At 41.5% G+C, this 14,060-nt stretch overlaps 1 long non-coding RNA gene and 1 pseudogene across 1 annotated transcript; both read right to left on the minus strand.

The window, feature by feature from the left end:
* Nucleotides 1–1,328: 1,328 nt before the first annotated feature.
* Nucleotides 1,329–12,527, minus strand: LOC121236588 (annotated as a pseudogene).
* Nucleotides 6,949–7,372, minus strand: LOC121236506. Its single transcript, XR_005934783.1, has 2 exons — nt 7,302–7,372; nt 6,949–7,035 (listed from the first exon to the last, which is right to left on the minus strand). It is a non-coding gene; the product is annotated as an uncharacterized LOC121236506 (long non-coding RNA).
* Nucleotides 12,528–14,060: the final 1,533 nt, after the last annotated feature.

Raw genomic sequence — 14,060 nt, forward strand, 5'->3', positions numbered from 1 at the left:
TCACAAAATGCTACTCAAACTCACAGCAAGGACCAAACTGCAGAAACGAAATGGAGAGAGGATCGGCTGAGAGGATGCATTAAAATAGAGTCTTGTTGAAGAACAAAAAAAAATGGAAGGAGAAGTGGTTATACCTGAAGACGAAATCTTGAACAAGAGGAAGAGAACCAACGGAAAAGCTGGAGAGATGCGAGAGGGAACCCCGTGCTCTGCTGCATAGTGAGGGATTGATTTAAGTGAAAACTGAAATGGGGAGTTATGGGTATGAGTTTCGGAAGCCACAAAATAACGCCAACAACAAGGAATAAAAAAAAAATGAAACCGAAAAAAAAAGAGAATGGAGAGACGTGCGAGAGAGAGAGGTGCGGAAGAAACTGAAATTGAAGCAGGGAAATGCGGAAAGAAAGGAGAGAAAGAAACGGAAGTTGAAGAAGAAACACTCACCTCCAAAAACGACGTCGTTCGGGACTCATACTAAACACTAAAATGGCTGGGCCATTCACGCCATGATCTGGGCCTCGCAACGCCTGGGCTTTACATTCTCCCTCCCTTACAAAAACATTCCGTCCTCGGAATTTGCTATAAGCAATAATAATTTCCTTCGAACAAGTGAGGATAATTTACCCGCATCTCTTCCTCGAATTCCCAAGATGCTTCATTGATAGTATGATTATTCCACAATACTTTAACTAAAGAAATAGTTAGTATGATTATTCCACAATACTTTAACTAAAGAAATAGTTCGATTCCGCACACTTGCTCTTTCCTGTCCAAAATCTGCGATGGTTCCTCGGTGTAGGTCATGTCTTCTTGAATCTGCAAGGGTTCATGATCTATGATGTGAGTGGGGTCATGGATATACTTCCTCAACATGGACACATGGAACACATTATGCACTCCCGAGAACGCCGGTGATAGAGCCACCCTGTACGCCACTGGTCCAATCCGATCAAGAATCTCAAACGGTCCAATGTATCTAGGGCTCAACTTAGCTTTCTTTCCGAATCTCATAACTCCTTTCATTGGTGAAATTCTCAAGAATACCTTATCACCCATCGCAAACTCTAACTGGCGGCGGCGTTTATCTGCATAACTCTTCTGTCGGCTTTGAGCTGCTTTCATTCTAGCCCGAATGGTATCTATCTTTTCTGTGGTCTGCTGAATAATCTCTGGCCCTAGAAGTTTCCTTTCACCTACTTCATCCCAATACAATGGAGACCTACATCTCCTGCCATACAAAACCTCGTAAGGTGCCATCCCAATGCTAGCCTGGAAACTATTATTATATGCAAACTCAACCAATGGCAAATGTTGCATCCAAGATCCCTTGAAATCCATCAAGCATGCCCTCAACATATCTTCTAAAATCTGAATAGTTCTTTCTGATTGTCCATCTGTCTGAGGGTGAAAAGCAGTACTGAAACTTAACTGAGTACCCATTGCCTCTTGTAAGCTTCGCCAGAACTTAGAGGTAAAACGAGGATCTCTATCCGACACAATGGATACCGGTACTCCATGCAACCTCACTATCTCCCGTACATACAGTTCCACTAGTTTCTCTAGTTTATAAGAAACTTTAATGGGCACAAAACGGGCGGTCTTTGTTAAGCGATCCATGATCACCCATATAGCATCTTGCCCGCTTACGGTCCTTGGTAGACCTGTCACGAAATCCATGGAGATATGTTCCCATTTCTACTCTGGAATCTGAAGTGGCTGTAATAATCCTGCAGGTCTCTGATGTTCTGCCTTCACTTGTTGGCAAGTCAGGCATTGTTCTACAAATTTAGCAATTTCTCTTTTCATGCCATTCCACCAAAAGGACTCTCTCAAATCCCGATACATCTTGGTACTCCCTGGGTGAACAGTGTACAAAGAACGGTGTGCCTCTTCAAGAATTAATCTTTTTAGTTCATCATCAGCAGGTATGCATACTCTACCCCTAAACCTCAAAACTCCATCCTTGGAAATACAAAAATCAGGTTTGTCCCCGTTTCCGATCCCTTCTATTAACTTCACCAACCCTGAGTCCACTTTCTGAAAAGCTTTGATTCTATCTATCAAAGCAGGTTGAACCACTAAACTGGCCATGAAAGCATTTGTATCACTAGCAATGACTTCGATACCGGCTCTTTCTAAATCCATTAGCAACCTATGCTGAGTGGTAATAGCTGCAACTGTTGGTCCCACTGACTTCCTACTTAGAGCGTCGGCTACAACATTAGCTTTGCCTGGGTGATAATTAATGGTGCAATCATAATCCTTGATCAACTCAAGCCACCTCCTTTGTCTCATGTTTAATTCTTTTTGGGTAAAGAAATACTTCAAACTCTTGTGATCCGTATAAATTTCGCACTTTTCCCCATACAAGTAATGTCTCCAAAGCTTAAGTGCAAAAATAACTGCCGCGAATTCTAGATCATGAGTGGGATAATTCTGCTCATACACTTTCAATTGGCGTGAGGCATAAGCTATAACCTTCCCATGTTGCATCAGTACACACCCCAAACCAAGCCTAGAAGCACCGCTATAGACAACAAATCCGCCTCTAGCTGTGGGAACTGTTAACACCGGAGCTGACACTAATCTCTGTTTCAACTCTTGGAAGCTTTCTTCACACTGTGCTGTCCATTCAAACTTATTATTTTTCCTGGTGAGTGCAGTGAGAGGAACTGCTATCTTGGAAAACCCATCAATGAATCGACGGTAATACCTCGCCAATCCCAAGAAGCTTCTAACCTCATGAACATTCCTCAGTGCCGACCAATTAACCACTGCTTCCACTTTTCCTGGGTCTATTGAAATACCATCCTTCGAAACTACATGCCCCAGAAATGTGATTGAATCAAGCCAAAATTCACACTTCTTCAACTTAGCAAACAGCTGCTTGTCTCTGAGTGTCGCAAGTACCAACTTCAAATGTTCTTCATGCTCGGTCTCGCTTTTGGAGTATATCAGTATATCATCAATAAAGACAACCACAAACTTATCCAAAAACTCATGGAACACCCTGTTCATCAAGTCCATAAATACGGCTGGGGCGTTAGTCAGGCCAAAAGGCATGACCAAAAACTCATAATGGCCATAACAGGTCCTGAACGCCGTCTTAACCACGTCTTCAGCTTTGATCTTCAACTGGTGGTAACCTGATCGAAGATCAATCTTCGAAAATACTTGAGCACCCTGAAGCTGATCAAACAAATCTTCTATACAGGGTAGTGGGTACTTATTCTTTATGGTCACCCGATTAAGTTCCCTATAATCGATACACATTCTCATCGATCCATCCTTCTTCTTCACAAAAAGAATTGGACCTCCCCAAGGTGAAACATTGGGCCTGATGAAACCCTTGTCTAACAAATCTTGCAACTGCTCTTTGAGTTCCGCTAATTCAGACGGCGCCATGCGATAAGGTGCTTTCGAGAGGGGTGCCGTGCCTGGAATTAACTCAATAGCAAACTCTACCTCCCGCTCGGGTGGAAGTCCCGATAAATCTTCAGGGAAGACCTCTGGATAATCTCTCACAACAGGTATCTGTTCCAACTTCAACTCTTCCTTTGGTGCTTCAACCACACAGGCTAAGAATCCCTGACAACCATCACGCAACAGTTTTCCTACCTGAATGGCAGAAATGATGGGTGGAATTAACCTCACTTTCGACCCTATGAACCGAAATTCACCTTCATTGGGGGGCCTGAACACCACTTCCTTTTTAGCACAATCAATACTGGCGTGGTAGGAAGCCAGCCAATCCATACCCAAAATCACATCAAACCCAACCATGTGGAAAACTATTAAATCCGCTAGCATTAGTCTTCCCTCTATAGAAAGAGGGCATCCAGGTAACATCTCACTACAGACTACAGAATTCCCTGTTGGGGTCGCAACCACTAACCTGTTCCTCAACCTTTCAGCATCTAAAGTGCAAAATTTAGAGTACGTTGTGGAAACAAAAGAATGTGTCGCTCCCGAGTCAAATAACACAAAAGCATTATTAGAAAACAAAGAAAGAGTACCTGTGATCACAATCAAACTCATCCATGAACCAAGAATATTCAAAGTCTTAACCAGAACCAATCAAAGAAAAGAAAATAATAGAAACTATAAATCCTTAAAGTAAAACAAAAGAGTCATACCAGTGATCACGTCATTCCTACCCTCAACCTCTCCAGGTGTTAGTGCAAAGACTCGAGCAGGAGCAGTACGACGTTGATTGCTGCCCCGGGCTGATACTTCATTCCTCTGAGGTGGCGGTATGAATGTCTGGTTGCTCCTATTTTGCATTGGGCAATCCCTGATGTAGTGTCCTGTTTTGCCACAACGAAAACACAATCCCGCCCCTTTTCTGCACTCTCCGAAGTGCACTTGATTGCATGTCCTACACTGGTAGGGCTGTTGATTACTCTGAACCGGCCTTTTTCCCGAACTACTACCTTCATTCCTCTTTTTCCATGGTCCCTGGTCCATGCCAGAGTGGTACCGAGTAGGAGTAGTCCTTTTCCTCTGTTCATGCATTGCAGCGCTTCTTTGAAGGGTTCTTTCAAAAACTGTTGCTTTATCCACCAATTCTGAGAAGTTTCGAATCTGGAAACCCACCACACGCACATACAGTTTCTCATTCAGTCCTTGCTCAAATTTGCGTGCCTTCTTTTCCTCATCGGGAATCAAATAAGTAGCAAAACGGGATAACTCAGTAAACCTAGCAGCATATTGATGTACCGTCATTGTTCCCTGAACCAAGGTGGCAAATTCCATAGCCTTGTCCTCACGGAAAGAGCTAGGGAAGAAGCGCTTAAGGAAGATCTGCTTGAAGTGCAGCCAACCGATTATCTCTGTCCCCTCTGCTTCTCTAATGGTCCTTTCTGAGATCCACCACCTCTTCGCTTCCCCAGTAAGCTTGAATGTGGCGTATGCCACCTTTTGCTCCTCAGTACAGGTTAGAACTCGCAAAATCTCCTCAATGTCCTGAATCCAATCCTCCGCCAAAGTTGGATCGCCTCTCCCATCAAATAAAGGAGGGTGCATTCGATTGAATTGCTCAACAGTACAACCCCTTCATTGAAATTACGCTGGCGACCCGTGGGATTCTGCACAAGGTCATCAATTAATTGATGTGCAGCTGCTCGTAATACGTCGGAAGCACTCAGGTTTGCTTCCCTTTCGTTCTCGATCGCATTCAAATCCGACATGCTTCGTTCTCTACGACGAGGTGGCATCCTGACAAAAATAACTTGAATTTTTAATCAACGCTTTAAAAAAAATAGAGTTTAGAAGAACATAGAAAATTTAGTGGTATTTGTAAAAACAAAACGTATATTTTATAATTCAAAATTATAAGAATACTCATAACGGAGAATAGAAAAGTACACATAACCGTAGTAATAGTCAATTTCCAAAAACTAATACTTAAACCCATTTAACTACTTAAGAAGACTCCGCTATTAAACTAAACCTTAATCAACACGAACTTAGTTCATAGACCTGTGAAATACCACACCTCATGGCTATTCCTAAAGCCTGCGAATTCTAATACTTTCCACATCAACAATATTCAATCCTATAGTTCGCTTTACTATCATAATAAATCTGAAAATGACTTCTTAATCACTATCTATACTCTAAAATCTCTACATCCCATGGACCCACAGCAATCAAAACCTCCAAGGTTTATAGTATGCAGAATTCAAACGTGGCTCTGATACCAAATGTAACGCCCCAAACCCGGGTGGCTTGGAGAATTACTACCTGTCACTCATAAACACGTCTCCCAACACATCCAAAGAAAAATCTCCAAAAAACTTCATAAATGAAATCAATCTCATATCTTCTCGATAATCTCACTACAAACTCCACACAATCTTAAATGCAATAATAAAAAAAAAACATATCAAAGGGGTCCACAATCTCCCGGTAATAACGACATACCAAACTGATAAAACCATAGGTCCTACTAAACCTGAAAATATAATTAAAACTCAAAGACATTAAAAAATTAAGAATATCAGAAGTCCTTCTTCTAACCACATTTCCTCATCTTAAACACGTTCACCAATCTAATCCAGGCCCTCATTTGGATTCTCCATATCATCTGAAAAAAATGTTATCGTGATAGGGGGTGAGTTATCACAATTCAGTAAGCAGAAATCATATGCTAGCATGCAAACATGAGCATTTACAAAGAATAGCATGCAGAACAAAATATTTTCCAGAGTTATCATGCAGAACAGAACATATTTTTCAAGAGTAACAGAGCGTTGGTTTTAAGACAAGTAAAAACCCATAGTGCTTTGGCATAACATAAACTGAGTATCATCATCAGATCAAAACAGAGCATCAAACAAAGCAGAGACCATGTTTCACCCCCGTAGTAGGGTTGTGCTAATCCCGGTGGTCAAACCAGGCAGAGACAGAGGTGAATCTTTCCTTTATTCTTCTCGGAGCCCCGAGTGTGCACACAGGAAAGACCACAATAAAACTACTTTGTTTCCAAAGTGGGTGCACTCAGAGACAGAGAAGTTGGTACCAACCCAAACAGAGCAGAGCATAACAGAGCAGAGCAGAGCAAAGCAGAGACAGAGTCAGATACGAAAACCAGTACACCATGCCAAAGGTTTTCAGATGTTATATCAAAATAATACAGAGTATCAAAACAGAATCAGACAGTTTACACACTGAACACAAAAGCCAGAATATCTTTTCAAATAAATGCACAACTTTTCATATTCTCAATATCGCTCATTTTTCAGATTTTAGAAATCACATGACAGAATTTAGCTTATGTCTACACAATGCATGTCAGAACATATTTTTCTCTTTTTCGTACAGATTTCATGAGTATGCAAATAAACGACCGAGGTTGATTTTTTTGTTTTTTTTTTTTCAAGTTCTCATTTCACCACAAAAATATGCAAAGTTTTCAGAAAATCAACCTCAGTCTCAAATAATTCGTGTAAGACCTAGCATAGGAACCCCGCTTACCTGACTCCTGCAACGTATTATCTATACCTTGAAATTGACCTCTATCAATCTCGTCGCCTATTCATAAAAAAAATATATAAACTAAGTATTAAAAGAAAATAACACAACCTCCATCTAAATAATTAAAACCCACAATTCTAAACCATAATATAGCAAAAATAGCTTACTAAGTCAACCAAGTAGTAATCTGGACAACCCTAAATTCAATCCAAAATATCATATACTAATCTTAATATTTACTAAAACATCCTCCAAAGTCAACGTCCAACACCAATAATAAAAAATTCTAAGACCATTCTAATACAAAGTGTTGGCTTACTCACTTAAATGACCAAGAACTAGGAATCACAAGCCACGGAAGCCCAAGAACTGACGAAATGCAAACTCAACTCACGGCAACAACAAGCTGCAGAAATGAGGATAAAATCAAAATAAATTCGAAGAAGAAACTGCATGAGTACGCTACAGCAATAAGAAATTCCAGCAAAGGCTTCAATGCCTACCCGAAACACACCAACCTGAAATACTCCCACGCACAGCAACCAGAAACTCACAAAATGCTACTCAAACTCACGGCAAGGACCAACTGCAGAAACGAAATGGAGAGAGGATCGGCTGAGAGGATGCATTAAAATAGAGTCTTGTTGCAGAACAAAAAAAAATGGAAGGAGAAGAGGTTATACCTGAAGACGAAATCTTGAACAAGAGGAAGAGAACCAACAGAAAAGCTGGAGAGATGCGAGAGGGAACCCCGTGCTCTGCTGCAAAGTGAGGGATTGATTTAAGTGAAAACTGAAATGGGGAGTTATGGGTATGAGTTTCGGAAGCCACAAAATAACGCCAACAACAAGGAATAAAAAAAAATGAAACCGAAAAAAAAAAGAGAATGGAAAGACGTGCGAGAGAGAGAGGTGCGGAAGAAACTGAAATTGAAGCAGGGAAATGCGGAAAGAAAGGAGAGAAAGAAACGGAAGTTGAAGAAGAAACACTCACCTCCAAAAACGATGTCGTTCGGGACTCATACTAAACACTAAAATGGCTGGGCCATTCACGCCATGATCCGGGCCTCGCAACGCCTGGGCTTTACACTGCGTATACTCCCTTCATACACACTATGCCACATCACCACCATGGCATACCGGCCATACTGTGCATCATTCCACCACATAGAGTACACTCCACGTGTACTCTCTTCACACACGTTATGCCACACAGAGTACACTCTACGTATACTCCATTCACACACTACGCCATATCACCATTATGGCATACCCGCCATATGGTGCATCAATCCACCACAGGGAGTACACTTCACGTATACTCCCTTCATACACCCTACGACCTATCACCATTATGGCATACTTGCCATATGGTGCATCTCTCCACCACAGAGAGTACATTCCATGTATACTCCATTTTCACAAGCTACAACCTATCATCAATATGGCATACCCGCCATACGATGCATCACTCCGCCACATGGAGTACACTTCTCGTGTACTCCCTTCATACACGCTACAACCTTTCATCAATATGGCATACCCGCCATACGATGCATCACTCCACCACATGGAGTACACTCCGCGTGTACTCCCTTTTCACACGCTACAACCTATCATCAATATGGCATACCCGCCATACGATGCATCACTCCGCCACATGGAGTACACTTCTCGTGTACTCCATTCATACACGCTACAACCCATCATCAATATGGTATACCCGCCATACGATGCATCACTCCACCACATGGAGTACACTCTGCGTGTACTCCCCTCATACACACTACGCCATACAGAGTACACTCTACGTGTACTCTTTCCATTCCACAATACGCCAGGAGAGTATATTCTACATATACTCTCCGTATCACACACTACGCCACACACAAAGTACACTTAGGGTGTACTATTCCCACTCCACATGCCATGACACCAATACAACACATACTCTGCAGCCACACTACACCGCACAGTCCACAATACTGCACTGCACAATTCCTAACTAGGCCCCACACTTCACAGCGCACTACACAGATATGCCCAACACTTCACTACATAGAATGCCCAACACTTCACAACACAACACATCTCCGTACTACACAACAACTCCACTAATACTAACAGCACAGTCCACAACCTAGTCAACTAATTAACATTTAACATAAATAACGAGGGATAGAGAGTTATACCATCGACGGGATAACTCGTGTGTTGCCCGTTGATCATCATGGTCGATGACGTCAGAAAGGTCGTATGTGGCGGCTAACCCACGTACGGTGACTGTTTGGGCATTTAGATAGCTAAATGTGGTCTTGGGAAGGCTCGTGATGGTGGTGAGGGGCATAACATGGCGGCTCTAGCCGTGTGCAGTGGCGGTCAGCCACGCGCATTGACTGTCCATCACGTGCAGTGGTTACCCACCACATAAAGTGGTAGTTTGAACCTAGGGCTCGGCTAAGGGAGGTGCGGTGGAACTCGTGGTGGCGTCGAGGTGGCGCCATGGTGACTCACGGCGGCGGATTTGGCCGCACGGTGGAGGAGAAGTCATGGGAGAATGAGAGAGAGTATGCATGCATGGGTGACAGATCGGGGTCGTGGGTGGTTGGGTTGGCTTGGTGGTGGCCTGAAGAGGCTCATGAGGGTGGTTACCCACCGTGGGTGGCGGTGCAAGGCGGTGGAGGAAGGAGAACCCGTGCACTTGAGGGAGAGGGAGAAGTAGTGGGTGGAGGAGAGGTTATGGGCCTTGAGTCACATGGAGGAGGAAGGGGAGGAGCTATGGTGACCAGGGGAGGCACTTGGTGGCCGTGGGTACCGAGCACGGCGGCGCTAGAGGTCGCAGACGGTCAAGCTGTGCGTGGGTCTCTTGTGTGTGCGTGCTAGCTACAGGGAAGGTGGCTGCATGGGAGGGGCTGAGTTCGCTGGAGGGTGATGACTGGTGGCAGAGGAAGTTGCCTTGGAGGTGGTGGGACCGTTGGACGGTGCACGGCGGTGCAGTGGCCATCAAGCTCGTTCGGGTTTTGCACTTCCGAAAGGGAGAAAGGGAGAGCGTGAGGGAGAGAGATTGGGCTGGGGAGGCTTGCCGGCATGAGGCGGAGCTGGTGGTGCCGGCAGTGAGGTCTGGCGACGCATGGCGGTGTCGGGCTGAGCAGTGGAGGCTTCGGCGTGAAGGAGCTGCGTACAACGTACGCTGAAGGAGAGAGGGAGGAGAGAGAGAGGGCTGGGGAAAAGTGAGGAAGAAAGAGATAGGGTCTGGATTTATAATCCAGTCCCTTCGCCTGGGGATCCTCAAAACGATCTATCGTTGAGATATTAAAATACTGATTTGAAAATGCGTAAACATTAACTTAATTAAAAGCACTTAGAGGAATTAAGGTATATATTATTTTAAACTAACTTTAGTTTATAAAATAATATTTCTTCATCATTAATAAAATGATAAAGTCTTATTTAATATATTTAAAAGGATGAAACCATTTAATTTAATTAAAGCTTTCAACATAATTTAAATCTCATAATATTTTAAATAACTGAAATCATTTTAATAATTAATATTAAAATGATTTCTAACAATTATAATATTTTTGGAGCTCTTCAACAATATTATAATTATCGTATTAAAAATCAAATTTAGTTCAATAACACTAGAAATACTCCTTATAAATATTTCAGTACATTTAAAACACTGGACGTGCCTTAGAAGTCACCTAATATCTTGAGAGACACGCCATCAAGGTTCGGCACACATGACGAGGCTCGCAGTCGCTAGATAGAAGGGGCAGACAATTTACAAAATCTCTGCCCTCGGGATTTGCTTACATCATAAAGACGGAACGTACGTCAGAAAGAGAGAAACGTACGTAAGAAGGAAGGAGCAGGGTATTACAATCGTGCTGAACCGGATTATGAGAAATATCTATATCAGCTTTATTATCACAAAAAATACTCATTTCTGATATGGGAGCAAAACCAACCTCAGTTAGCAACCTTCTCAGCCAAAGAAGTTCACACAAACCCTTGGCCATCCCTCAGAACTCTACTTCTACACTAGAAAGTGCCACTACCTTTTGTTTCTTACTTCTCCATGTAACAAGGTTCCCTCCAACAAATGTGAAATACCCTGAGGTTGACTTCCTATCCGAGATGTTCCCGGCTCAATCTGCGTCTGTATAACCCTCGACTTCCAATTGATTATTCTTAGAAAACATTAGCTCTTTCCCTGGAGACGACTTCAAGTATTTCAGTATCCGAGTTACAGCCTCCATGTTTTCCTCACTTGGACAATGCATGAATTGACTCACCACCCTCACAGCATATGCAATATATGGACAAGTATGAGATAAATAAATTAGTTTGCCAACTAACCGTTGATATCTCCCCTTATTAGCTGGTTTCTGGTCTGGATAATTCCCAAGCTTGAGATTTTGGACAATCGGGGTATCTACCGGTTTGCACTCCAACAATCCAACCTTAAATAATAAATCTAGGATATATTTCCTTTGGGATAGAAAGATGCCATGGTTCGACCTAGCAACTTCGATCCCCAACAAATACTTGAGCCCACCTAGATTTTTCATTTCGAATTCACTAGCCAATTGCCCTTGGAGCCGTGATATTTCTTCTCTATCATCTCCTGTTATTATCATATCATCGACATAGACAATTATAGCAGTTACCTTGCCCTGTTGTCTTTTGAGAAATAAAGTATGATTTGAGTTGCATTGTTTGAAACCATATTTCTTCATTGCCAAGCTAAACCTCCCAAACCACGCCCGCGGCGATTGCTTTAATCCATACAAAGCTCGCTACAATTTGCACATCTCATTAGCCTGGAGGAATGTCCATAGACACCTCTTCTTCAAGATCACCATGAAGAAAGGCGTTCTTCACGTCAAACTGGTGTAGTGGCCAATTTAAGTTCACTGCAAGAGATAACAACACTCTAACAGTATTTAGTTTAGCTACTGGTGAGAAAGTTTCTTGATAGTCTACACTATATGTTTGTGTATACCCTTTTGCCAGGAGTCACGTCTTGTACCTCTCTATAGAACCATCAGCTTTGTGTTTGATAGAGAACACCCACTTGCACCCAACTGTTTTCTTTCCTTTCGGTAATGATACTAGGTTCCATGTCTTATTTTTCATTAAGGCTTTCATTTCTTCTTTGATGGCTTGAGTCCACTTCGGGTCTTCCATGGCCTCCTCCACCCTTGTTGGAACATGATGGGTAGAAACGTCATGCATGAAGGTTTTGAGGGGTTCGGTCAGCCCCTTTGTGGACACATAGTTGGCAATGGGATATAGTGATCTTCTTTCTTCAATATCTGGTAAGTAACAACTTGGTGGTTTGCCACGATTGTGCCTATGAGGTAATACATAACCAGCAAGAGATTCTATAATATTTTCGTTCAAAGAGCTTACCTCAGGGTCATTCTCAGGAGTTGGGTCTTCGGGTACTATAGAGGGGGAAGAAACTGCAGCTCCGTGATTGACTTCTTGATCATTAACTGCTGGATTTTCAAGAGTTTGAGAAACACCTACTGATTGCATCGGCTCCACGTGTGCTTTGGGCAAGCCAGGTCAGTCTAGTTCTACCCATTTCGGCAAGTATTAGGGTTTTCGGGAACAAGAAGGTCCAGGATTATTCTCTAATACCATGTCAAAATATTTATTCTTTCATTCATAATCAATTATAACCGGTTGTTACAAATATATACGACCAAATAAATCTTCTATTTTTGGCTATACAACTCAGTTTCCTAAAATCATGCTCTCGTGTGGATGGAAAGAATTATTCTTTCCCTCTTCCTATAATTCCTCCCATCTACCCATATATTACAATTCACGCCAATAGACCGTACCATGCACCACCCCCTGCACGCAACCAAGGAAGGTGGTCCATGCCACTACTTGGTCATTGATCAGGTGTGGCCATTCCACCGCCAAGCCACTGATCTACCATGGCCCATAGGGGTGACATGATGGACCTCGATCTAGCTGGATACGACTTGCAATTGGTAATTAGTTTATGAGAATTTTCTTTCCCAAGTGAGTTCTTTTTCTTTTTAGAACTTTTCTAAACAAGATGGTTCTTTTTTCTAGTTCTCATAATCAATTTATGGGAAATGCCAAGTGTCCCGATAGTTTTCACGACTCTTTTGATTAATTTATCTAATCATTACAATTTTATTAAATTTTTATATAAAATAAAATAAACAATTCAACTTTTTCAAATTTCAAAATAAGAATAATATTAAAAAAATATATTCTAACGACATTTTATTCAATTTTTAACCTTAATCTCAATTTATCTCATCTCATTTTATCTGCGAAAATAAACAACACCTAAGTGTCCCAATAGTGGGTCTCAATAATGAATTCAGACACATTTTTTTCTTTTTCCTTTTTACTTAGTGATTAAGGAATTATTTTTTTAATGATGTTGTCAAAGTTCTTTTAAATGTTTAAGTTGATTAAAAAAATATATGAAAAATAACGGAGAGAATTCCTAGGAAATTCTCGGTGCACCTTAATTTATACAATCTCTTCCATGCATAATTTATCAGGATCATGTTCTGTCGTGAAAAAAAAATTAGTTTCCGTCTTCAATGCTCACTTGTTTCCATCCTATATTTTTATATATATCCTTATTGGAAAAAGTAGTACTTTCTCTCTCTTTGCTCCTCACTAGGAATTAACGAATCTTAACAGTACAAGAGCTTATTAAATGGAGGATTTTGCTTGCTAGGGTATTTTGAAATTTGTGATCTTTGTTTTTTGCTTTTTTTGTTTTTGACGTATTAGGAATATATTTAACTAGTGTGAGAACACGTTTTTTCCCAATTTTTTAAGTGCCCTTGTATTAGTATTAATCCCACAATTTTGAGTGGCTACAACTATGTATAAGAAAATAGAAATGCTTTGGGTTTCGAATTTGGGATCGTAGTATATACAGTGAGATTCAGTTCATGAAAAAATGTGTATTAAATATATATGTAAAGAAATTCATAAATCTAACTCATCTCATAAACTGGTTCAATAAGAGAGGATTGTTCATACTTTATAAATATACCAAAAATCTTA

Source organism: Juglans microcarpa x Juglans regia, chromosome 6S, assembly GCF_004785595.1.
Source record: "Juglans microcarpa x Juglans regia isolate MS1-56 chromosome 6S, Jm3101_v1.0, whole genome shotgun sequence".
NCBI classification, from domain to species: Eukaryota; Viridiplantae; Streptophyta; class Magnoliopsida; order Fagales; family Juglandaceae; genus Juglans; species Juglans microcarpa x Juglans regia.